Consider the following 12,447-nt stretch of genomic DNA (forward strand, 5'->3'; position numbering starts at 1 on the left):
TCCTTTTACATCTTTGATTTCCCTGGTAGTGCATCTCTGCTAATGGAACTAATTTAGGAAAAGAATTGGGTGTGTGAGAAGCTAAGAAGCAGTGGCCTGTGCACCTCTCACGTTTGCCACTGTATATGCAGTTAAGTCTGATTGTTGTCTGCCTTTAGACAGTGCTTAATTTATGGCTTTTTTTTTTTTTTTCAGTTATCTTGTTTTATTTTGTCTTTCCAGTCTCCTTTAAATTATTGGTTCATTGTGGTAGATCTAGATGGGTGATTAAAAACTAGAAGTCATTATGTCATCCTACTGAAGTGACACCAAATGTAGAAAAGGATGAAAGATTCATGAATAGAAAAAAAAAAAAGAAGGGAAAAAGAGAAATGACTTTTCAGTAAGGAAGGTCACGTGAGAACTGTAACTCTTACTGCTCTTTTGCCTGGTTTATTTATACATATTGTAGTAAAATTTTACTGGATGTAAAATTTAAAATTTAGTTTTTAAAAATTAAAGTAAAATTTATCCAAATTGTTGCAGGTGGCAGAACTTCACACACCTATTTTGAGTACTGGTATCATTCCTGATTCTTCAGTCTGAAGAAGGGAAAAAACCAAATATTCCACTACCTAAATGAGCATGACAACTTTTGACAATAATCTGTATGTATGTCTACCCATCTCTTATGTGAATATTAAAATGACATTTCCAGCTGGTTAACTTTAGGTAGCTATTTTTCTAATAAAAGGAACATTATGTTTCATATTTTGAAGCAGATAAGCACTGCTCAAGTCTGAATATTGGACTTCATGTTACAGAAGTATTGTATCTGGTTAATTTGGAAGTATTATGTAATTGAGATTGAGGAGTAGGGGTTCTGGACGTTGAACCAAACCTTGTCAATGTATCTCAACTTAGTCTTTTCCTTGGAAATTTATTTAGCTTCATATTTAGCAAAAGTTGTAAAACGACATAACAGATTTACATTATTTATAGACAGATTCAATCTCTGTAACAGTGCTCCTTGGCTTCTTACATTTTGTAACAGTAATACAGTATTCTTCAGACACTTCAGTCTTCTAAGATTTCCTGATTAAAAAAATTATTTCACTGGAACCAATTAGACAGATTTTGTTTTGCTTAACCTTCAAAAGGCAAAGCTTCATATTTAATCTATGATTAAATATGATTAACTATCAATTAAGGTGACAGTAAGGCCTATGTTAGGCAATTTGATTCTAGGTTTTAATTGCTTTACTACTGCTCCATACTGAACACAACAATGAAAACTTAATTATTTTCAGCACTCACTTCACATCATCCCTATTGCATGACATATCTTGAACTCATTACCCATGTAACTATTTTTTTATAACTTACATAATTTCAAACCAGTGAAGTTCTCTGAATAAGTAAGACTTTCCAAACCAAGATCTGGATTTTTCAGCCAGCTGTAGAGTATTTCAACATGCCTGAAAAAACTCCAACCAACCAACCAACCAACCAACCAACCAACCAGCAAACAAAACCCCACAAAAAGAACAACAACAAAAAGAAAAATACAACCGGAAAACCAAAAACCCCAAAAGAATTATGAATAAAAGAGACCCAGATAGGAAAGTTATTTGTGAATTTATAACTAAATAATGGCTAATACTGAAAGATGAATTCAGATTTTTAACCCTGGTAAGAAATTTAAATTTTCTTCAAATATTATTGTGACTTCCTTTTTTTTTTTTGTGATTATGCAGCCTCATTTGGGTGAGAACAAGAATAATTTTCTGACCCAGTTAAAAATGCAGTGTAACATTAATGTGTAGCTTGTTCACAATGTTAGCTCAAAACTATTATTTTGATATATGATCCTGGAGGTTCTGAATTTCTACCCTACTGAACTGCATTCATTCCCTTTAAAGTCAACCTATGAGAACCAGGAAAAACTTGATTATCTTACTTTAACAAGTCTGGGTTTAAGGAAAAATTAATCTTTTCCTTGATGTGTTGCCCGGCCAAGCAAGAAGTTTTTAAGATACTTTACATAAGGAGTGACCAGAAAAAAACTATTTAGCATAGGAATCATTCAAGGACTCCAAAAGGGGCATTCACTACTCCTTTTCATGAAGCTGAGTCACTCCACAGCTGCAAATGCAAAAACTCAGGGGGATAATGTGGGCCATACAAACAGTGACCCAGTCACTCCAGTGTATTATTTTTAGTCTCACCAACAAGTGTGAACACATTAGAGGTGGCATGCAGGCATGTCCACCAGGCTTATGATACCTCCTTGAGAAAGGGCAAAGAGCATCAGTACAAGTAGGGGGTGGGTGGAAGGGAAAACTGAAAAGCCAAATTACTGAATCACAGAATGGCTGGAGTCAGAAAAGACTGCTGGAGATTGTTTGAGCCACTCCCTACCCAAATAAGTGTGTCTTTACCTACAGAAAGTTTCCCAGGATGGTGTTCAGTCAGGTTTTGCATATCTCCAAGGATAAAGACACCACAACTTCCCTGAGAAACCTGTTCTAGTGTGCAATCACCCTTACAGTAAGCAACTTTTTTCTTATGTTCAGACAGAATAGCATGTGTTTCAATTTAAACAGAGCACCATTGGGAAGAGTCTGTCTTTCTTTTTTAGATTTCCCTGAGCCTCTCTTCTTCAGGCTGAACAGTCATAGCCCTCCCTATCGCTTCTCAAATGAAAGATGTTCCAGACCCTTGATTCTCTTTGTGGCCTTCACTGGACACACTCCCCATTCAAGCCTTACATACTGAGTTTTGACCTAGATCAGTCATTACTTTGCTAGTGTAAAGGGATACAGCCTACCCAGGTAAATGAGACCCAGACTATGCCTACCCAATTCTGTCTGTTTAGGTTGATCTGGTACATATGGGAAGGAAGGAAGGAAAGAAAGAAGAAAAGATGACCCAAGTTGTCAGGCAACTGCAAACAGCTTTATATTTGTATTATTTTGGAGCTGTACTTATGAACTACCTAACTAACGCTAATTATCTCTATTTATGGGGATACCCTGGATGCCTCATAGAGGTCTAAAGTGGACCACAGGGAATGAAGCCATAATTTTTCCCAAGTGTGAACTGTGTGCACATCAAAACTTAGAAATCACTAACCAGCTGCTGTATTCATATTGCTTGTAAATAAATTTGAGACTATGTGACACTGAGTACTGCTGTTCTCTTATGGCTTTAGCATCTGAATTCTCCTGTTCGAGACTGGTATCTCATTTTACATTGGACCATCATTAAACAAAAGATAGGAATGAGTTCACTTTATGGTGTGTCCAGAAATTTAGCAATATTAATTAATTACAATGACTGCTACTTTTTAATTACAATTACCTAAATTAAAATAAAACAAAATACATTATGACAAAGAAACAAGATTTTCAAATTGCTCGCAGATGGCACTTTTTGTTTTTCTCCAGGTGATGCTTTTGAATAATTTTTCAATACTTGTGACATACACATTTTTAATTTAATATACTGCTTTTGTTTAAGACAAAAAACTAAAGGGAAATAAAAATTCCCTTCAGCTATTCAAATACCACAATCCAGGTGATTTTGAGCTTAATATATTACTATTAGAAAGACTCTGGAGTAGTTAAGGGAATAGTTCTTTGTAATAAGTAGAAGAGAAAGTGCATTGTTTTGAGGAAACTGTGAAGGAGCAAAGAAATGTAAGGAGGCATACTAATCGAGTTTTGTTTTTACCTTCAATTTATACTGCATAATTGAGGACATCTACTCTTCAAGAAATCAACATTATTATTACTGTCACATAGGGACTGATCAACCTTCTAAAAGGCAGAAGAAGTGAAAAGTTAAAGATATTTAAGTATTTTTTCTTACTTTTTCTGCTGTGGGATTTTAAACTCTTGAGTTTTTTCATACTAGCTGAAAGACTTTTGACCTTCATGAATTAATGAATTATAGATAAAAATGAAATCAGAGGAAAGTAGTAAAGATTGTATTGGCTGGAAAGACTATCAGAGTTGTACTTTCAGAGGCATTCCCAGTTGAATATATAATATTTGAAAGTTCACTTGCATAAGTAATTATTGAGAGTGAGAAAAATTAATGTTCAGGTGATATTTGTGCAGAGAATTGTACATCACAACAAAAAGTGGTATTTTGTCTATGAATTTAATATTTTGATGTAAGAATTCTATACTATCTGTATTATATCTGGATGATTACCTATCCCAGTTTTTTGTTCTAACTGCTTCATTTGGAGTCTGTAAAAAATAAAATAGCTCCTTTTAAATGCAAAAAACCCAAATAAAAAAACATATACACCCACAAAAACCATGACCCAAACAAAAAAATCCCAAATGACCCAACAAAATCCTATATCCATTAATTTCTTGTTACTTGTACCTTAAACATTTCAGAAAGTATTAAAAGACAAAATGAACATCTGAATAAACAAAGCAGGCTCATTTATTGCTCCGTTCTTATAATTTCTGTTAATTTATGCTGTTTAATCTCACAGAGAGATTTTCTTAATTTTAATTCTATTTCTTTCTTTTAATATCACCAATAATTTTAAGTATTTTTGTTTGATATTCATGCACCATTTAAATTGCAGATTGCTTCCATTTCTTGTCAAGGATTCTCCTTCCCATTTCAATAAATTTGTTATAGAAATATACTGATACTCTTGGTATGTGATACTATTTATTCTTCAAGAAATATAAAAATTGGATTAGATTGTAGAATACAATTTTGATGTTAAGCCTATACAAGTTTTCCACTTGGTAGAATAGCCCATTTCTCTGCACTTAATTCCAATTTTCTTAATATTGGATGGTTTACAGAAGCATTGCAGAATATGCTTGTGAAACTTTAAGCTCAAAGAGTGCAAGTAGATGGTTTCATTTTAAGAAAGGGTCTTGCAGGAAGGAGTAGGTCCAAGTGGGGCCACAGACACATCTTCAAGACATTTCACTTGAAGAATTTACAAGTGACACACAACCTTAGACCAGCTGCCCAAAATGAGTGCAGTAACTTGAAGGATAACAGAACTTGTCAAGACAGGAAAAATTCTGCAGGTGGCCACCTTTCCCAGCTGACTCCAGTGGGAGGACAAGATTGTCCTCAAAACTCTGAAGGGAAGCTGCACACACATTAGCAAACAGTGCAACACGACTAGAGTGGACCGAAAAAGTGAAATAGTTGGTGTGAGGACCAGCAGCACAAGCCATACTATTTTAAGGTATTTTGATACATGCTAGTTATAGAGTGGTCCCATGGCTAAATTCTGCATAGGGATTGCAATACCCCAGGTGCTCTCCTTAATTGCATTTTCCTGTATTATTTCATCTGGGAATCATCTAGTTTTGGCATTCAAAGTCTGTTAAACTGAGAGAGTACAACAGAAATACACTTTCAACCCTCAAAGAAGTTTTCAAAATGAAGATGGAATGAATACAGGTCAATGTGGAAAATTAAGAAAATTAAGAATGTGTGTACACATAGTGTTGTATTTAATTTACTGGTCAATGAATTTGTCTTCTTAAGATCATACTAACTATATATCTTAAAGCTTTTTCATTATGAACAATTTTGCTTCATTTTGGGTTTATAATTGAGTAACTCAAGAAATAACTTTTCCTTTAATACTGCTGTCACATCACACAACAGATTTGAGAAACTTTCAGCCACCCACCTTCTATTCTCTTATTTGCTGAAGGGAATATTAGTTAAATGGCTAAGTAACCAGATAAACAAACAAACAAATAAAAAAATATTAAGGCAACCAGAGAAGAAGACAAAACCTTTACATAGTAAAGGTGTAGTAATCCATGCTATTCTTTTTTTTAATGTGTATCAACTGACTGAATAACAATTCACGGCCAGCACTTTTCATATTACACCATGTGGAAAATAATTTGTTGTTTGCAATTCCCTTGCAACACTTCAGTTACTTATGGCAATGTAATCTTACAGAAAGACATACCATTCAGAGTAGATTTTCTGTACACAATTATTATGAATAAGGCTGCAAATCTAATTAGCTAAGTTGCCTTTGTAAATACTATTCATGTACTGAGGAGAAATGGGATGAAACTCCTGTGGCACAGTAAATTTATCTACAGAGCAGGGGTCTTCATCCAAGCTAATCATACCATCACCTTTAGTTCTTTTGTAAGATACTTTCAGAAGATTAATCTTCTCAATATAATATTGATATAAAGACTAACTGTTCCTGTTTCGAAAGTATTTCTAGCTCTTTGTTCACATTAAAGGTATAGCTTAGCTGGAGGTTTACCTCTAGAGTAATATTGGGGTATTAGAGAAAATACCCCAGTGGAGATAAATATAAACCATAAGTTTAGAAAATCAGATCCTCATTCGTAGAATCTTAAAGAAGTCTGCCTACATTAGCCATTTTATAAGATTTTCTTAAAAAATTATTATATGTATATTTTTATATTGATTAACGACCAATAAACATGTTCATAGGTACATATGCATCTCTGTGTCTGTGTCTTCTGTGTATGGGTTTGAGGACTTAAGATAAAGAATGAATAACACAGAGGGCACCTTTCAGAAAATATACAACTTGCTTAACAAAAGGTTTGTAATATTTGGTATGCGTCCACCCATAACTTTGGAAGGAAAGCAAATATTACAAGATGAGCAGGGAAGTAACTTGAACCCTATATCTGAGAAATACAGAGTAATTTGATTTCTCTAGCATTTAGCATTCAGAATCTTTCTAACCCAGCACATGTAGCAATGAAAAATATTTGTTGTTTCTTGGTTAGATCCTTTCCAAGAGTGTACCTGTCATGCTTTGACACAAGCCCCAGGAACCCATGACGGCTCCTTACTCGCTTTCACCTGCCACAGCTGGGCAGAGGAGAGAAAAAAATTAACTAAGAAGTCATGAGTTAAGATAAGGACTAGGAGGAAACACTCCAAGGGCAAAACAGGCTCAGCTTAGCGGTACAAAGTAAATTTATTACTCACAGAGTAGAGGAGGATAATGAGAAGTAAAATAAACCCTTAATGACACTGTCCTTCCCCAACCCCTCCTTCTTTCCCACCAACAGCACAGGGAGACAGGGCATAGGAGTTTTGGACAGTTCATCAATGAGATCTTCTTCTGCTGCTCAGGGACAGAAGTCCTTCCCCTGCTGCACCATGGGGTCCCTCTCATGGGAGCCAGTTCTCCCTGAACTTCTCCAGGGAGGATCCAGTCTCAAGAGCACCAGTCCTCCCAAAACTGCCTCAATGTGAGCTCCCCCCACGGGCAGACAATCCTCCCAAAACTGCTGTGGTGTGGGGTTCCTTGTCCACGGGGTGCAGTCCCCCAAGGCCAGGCTGCTCCAGCCTGGAAGCAGGACCCTCTCTCTCTGCTGGGTCTCCCGCTGGAGCACAGCCTCCTCCAGGCATCCACTGCTCTGGTGTGGGCACCTCCCCACGGGCTGTGAGTGGATCTCTGCATCCTCTGTGGGCCCCATGGGCTGCAGGGGCACAGCTGCTCCACCATGGTCCTCACCATGGCTGGCAGAGGATTCTTGGGTCCGGTGCCTGGAGCACCTCCTCCCCCTCTTTCTCCACTGACCTTGTTGTCTCCATGTTGTTTTCCTCACATGTTCTCACCTCCTCCTCTTCCCTGGCTAGTAACAACTGCATGCACACTTTGTTTTGATTTTTTCTTAAATATGTTATCCCAGAGGCGTAACCACCATCTCTGATTGGCCCAGCCTTGGCCAGTGGCATGTCCGTCATCTTCAGAGCCATCAGGGATTGGCTGGAAATGGTGGAAGTTTCCAGGAGCTTCTCACAGAAGCCATGTGTGTGGCACCCCACCTCCCTGCTACAAAAACCAGCCCATGCAAAAACCAACGCAATGCCTTTAAATAAAATGATTTTGTGTGTGTGCATGTGTTTAGGAAAACTTCAGTATAATACAAATGTCAGATTCTTCTTTGAATAAAAGAAGTTTTTAAAAAAGCTCACACAGCTTCTCTGAATTTTCAATGATTTTGAATCATTGGCAGTAATTCTCCTATCTTCCCTTAGCACTGACGGATTCCAGGAGGAGTAGAAGACATAAGTTTAATTTCTTTAGACATGCCATGGCTTAACCCCAGCCAGCAGCCAAACCCCACACAGCAGCTTACTCTCTCCCCCACAGTGGGCTCACAGAGTGATTGGAAGGGTAAAAGCAAGAGAACTTGTGGGTTGAGATAAAACCAGTTTAATAGGGAAAGAAAAAGCCACACATGTCAGCAAAGCAAAACCAAGGAATTCATTCACTGCTTCCCACGCGCAGGCAGGTGTTCAGCCACCTCCAGTAGAGCAAGGCCATATCTCAGGTAACCGTGACTTGGGAAGCCAAACAGGATCTGTCCAAATGTCCCTCCTTCCCCAGCTTTATATACTGGGGGAATTTAACATGTTCTGGACATCCAGCTCACTTTTGTCAATTTGGGTCAGCTGTTCTGGCTGGGGCTCCTCCCAGTTTGCCACATACCCCCAACATCCTTGTTAGCATGGCAGTCCAAAAAGCAGAAAATACCTTGTCTCTGTGCAAACCCTGCTCAGCAATAACAAAACCATCTCTGTATGGTCAACACTCTTCCCAGCACAAATCCAAAACACAGCCCCATATGAGCCACTGTGAAGAAAATGAACTCTACCCCAGCCAAAACCACAGGACAATATTTCTTGCCCTACTCCTTCAGCTGAATCCTAAATGGGTAAAAAATGGTGAAAATTTAAACAATAGCTTCTTAAAAAGCCCTCTTACATATGTGTGTGAGTGAATATGTGTATATGCACACGTATGTAATATGAATTCATAGAGAAATGCATAGACATTATATGTGTATGCATATCTTATATACTTTCTATAAAACCTCTATAAAATATTTCAGTCAGGAAGTTGTATGTTTTGCAATATTTTCTGTGTGTTAAAAACCATAGTGGAATAATGGTACAGAACATGCAGATGGTTAGCACAAAGGTAAAAACTGTCACACTCTTTTTACAATTACTATTCTTCTCTTCAAAATGCAACTCAGGGCTTTATCTTCTGGTTTGCAATTAAGCAAACAAAGTGAATGAGTAGGCAGTGAAGATATCAGGGTAAGTTCTCACCATCTGTGCTTTATGCAAGTATATTCATTGTCATCTTGCTATTAAAGCTTCCCCAGATAATTTCCTGCAGTTATGTTTTTATAATTTTTTTCCAAGATGTCACATTTCAAGGTTTTCCCTTAAAAGAGTGTTCTGGTAAAGACGTGATATAGCTAAGTGGATATTTGAGATTAGAACTGGAGGTGATCCAAAAGGGGGCAGATAAATACAATAAGAAAACCAACTTCTAAAAAATTTAGTCTACCCAACAGTTCCTTCTTCAACTTCCTAAAAACAGAAAAGAGCTATTTACCAAAAATTAAGAAATATTAAGATTGAATTTAATTTAATAAAAATTGATATATGGTTTAAAAAATGTTGGCAAGCCAATTGAAAAAAGAAAAAAATTGCTAGAAAAACTGCTATTTTCATTAATATGAAATTTTTTGTTGCCATTTCTTAAATCCTATGAAAGACTGAAAAAGAAAAGGGGAAAAGATTGTGAGAAGGGGGGAAAATAGTCCATATGTTAAATGAAAACAACAGTGTGCATTTTATTTTTGCAGTGGGTTTTTTTGTATATGTATCTGCATTTTTCCCCATTTTAAAAAATTCTTCAACATCAGTATATTAGTGAGAAGATTCAGAATTCCATTATTAAATATCATACACCCATATGAATACACCACATCATGTTTGTCAAGGGTGTTGATAATTTTCAGTAGTTTGCATTACTCCTGACAATCACAATTGCATTAAAAATTGTTTAGTACTTACAAGTATCTATGGGTTCCTCTTTCAAACCAGAGGATACAAGCATATCAAAGCTTAAGTTTTGTACTTGAAGGTATCTGTTTATATACAATCTCACATGAATATTCCAGGAACATAAGAACTTTTTTTGTCAGAGGCAAACTTTTGCAGTAAAATTTCATATATTCTCACCATACATATAAATATAAATAGCAGTCAGATTGCAAATCCATGAATTTTATGTATCACTGATGCTCTGTTAGAAATATTTGAAGGTAATTAGAATTTTTATTCTTTTGGTTCGGAATCATTTGCATGCATTGACACATTTAAAGGATTGCAATGTCAAAGATACTTTTTTTTTGTACAAACATGTTAATTCAGGCTCTGGGAGGGTGGCACAGGCTGGCTCCCGCCCGGAACGAAGTCCCTGGTCCTCATAATTCCACCAGATCTGGAGCAGGTGGCCCCCGGGGTCCCGCAGCATGGCAGGGGTCTCCCAACCACAGAAATTCTAGCAGGAAACGTAGTGAGATGAAGGAACGAACAGGAACTCCATCTCTGTTCTGTCAGAGAGGTTTATTTGGGGTATGGGGAAAAGGGGTTGCAGGGGAAGGAGAAGGAGGTAGGTCAGCGGCTGGCAGCTCAGACATGGAAGACCTCTCTCTGATGCAGACACGGGTTTATAAGGAGAAGAGAAGGGGTGGGATTTTTCTCCCCTGGAGCCAGTCCCGGGAGATGGAGGGGGAGAATTGACAGGGGGAACACACCAATAGATTTTCAGGTACAGCAGAGCATATTTCAAAATGAACCAATAGTGTACAGAGCAGAGAATGGAATCCTAAAAACCCACATTGCTACACAAACAAGAGTAATTCCAGTCTAGGTTAAGCATGAAACAAAGTTACAGGAGTAGTAGCTGTAATTCTTCTCCTTCCCTTGAAAAAGTTGTATCAAACCAGGTAATTGTTAAAAGAAAATGAGCATTGTCAGCAGCAGCAATTGACTTTGTATTAGCTTAAATATTTTAAAGTTTTCAAGTTAGGAAACCCTGTTTTTCCCAGAGGTCTCCCTTTCCATTTAAGCAGTGATAAGCAATCTCAATGAGTGTGCGTAATTTCTTTTGGGATTTATTAATAATAAGAAGACCAAATCTTCCACAGAAGATAAGGTAAATTACAATGGAGGCAAATAAGTGCTAAAACCCAAATGAAATGTCAAAACAAATAAATAAAAAAAATAAACTGCAGAGCACAATAGTAGCTTAATTGGATACACATTTGAGGCAGGTCCTGGAAAACAGATCTTTTGCTATTCTACTCTCCAGCCACTAAATTATACAAAAGATGAATATAGATTTATTATTGAGAATAATTTTAGCAACTGTTTCTGTAGTGTAGTTGGTATAGATAATTCTAAAATTCCAAAAGATGATTATATTAGATAACCCTTAAGGGATTGCATGACAGACTGGTGGGAGGCTAGTTCAAGGTGATAAGAATGGTAATAGTGGGGAAGAATTTAATGAGGGATTTTAAATTTCCTTGGAGAGGCTAGTAAATAGAGTAGCCTTTTAAATAATTGAAAACAGTAGAACAGTAAGAAAAAATTGAGTTTAGTATTGTTAAGGAGATTTATTTGATCTGGACTACTTTACTATAACATTTTTTTCCTGTAGACTAAAAATATTTGCCATTTTACCTTAAAAGAAGCTTTTGAAGTAAACATGACATTAAAATGAACTGGATAAGTTAGCTTTCTCAGATTCACTGTCAGCCAGTTCATGCTTTGAACCCAAAAATGCACTTGCACATTATTTGAAAGGTAATATTGTTAAAAATGGTTTTTTTAATAGATAGATCTTTCTGCAGAACATTTAAAAGAAGTATTGTGATTGATATAACCATGTGACCAAATAATATTAAGAAAATAAGCTGTGTGAGAATATATTGGGTTAGACCCTCAATAGATGTATAGTCAGAGTTCTGCCAAGTTAATGTCAACAGACAAGTTTATGTTACTCTAAAATATTGATACGTTTATGCTGTTGGTTTATGGGTCAAATAATTGTAGTACTCTGTTGGATTTGTTAAGAAGAAAGAATATCCCACTACAGATAGGAAGGCTGAGGGCAGCCTTGTCAGCAGTAACTGTGAGATTAGAGAGATTAAAATCCTGGAAGAAGTGAGAAAAATCAATAACCACAGCCCTGGACTTCAGAAGAGTCAAATTCAGCTTGCTCTTGGAATTTCCATTGGGAAACTGAATTGGAGCAAAAGCTGAGCAAATTCAGCAGACAGTCAGCAAGGATGAACTGTGAACTCCTCATTGAGCTCGGCCACAAAAAACTGCCCAGACCATCTTTAATAAAAACCACGCAGCAGAAAGAGTTTGATAATGTGCAGTACAGGATGAAATACCATAAAATGGAATAATTGTGAGATTTATAAAGGCATTCATTTGGACCTTTCTGAAAGCTTTCTTTCCTACTGGCAAAAGAAATTAAAAGTCTACAGAAATCAATTCTGGTGCTCCAGAACAGGCAGATAATGATGAACATTGTAAGAGGTATAATTTGGTTTTAATCTAAAAAGAATG

This window comes from Lichenostomus cassidix, chromosome 1, assembly GCF_008360975.1.
Source record: "Lichenostomus cassidix isolate B80296 chromosome 1, HeHo_3.0, whole genome shotgun sequence".
In the NCBI taxonomy this organism is placed as follows: domain Eukaryota; kingdom Metazoa; phylum Chordata; class Aves; order Passeriformes; family Meliphagidae; genus Lichenostomus; species Lichenostomus cassidix.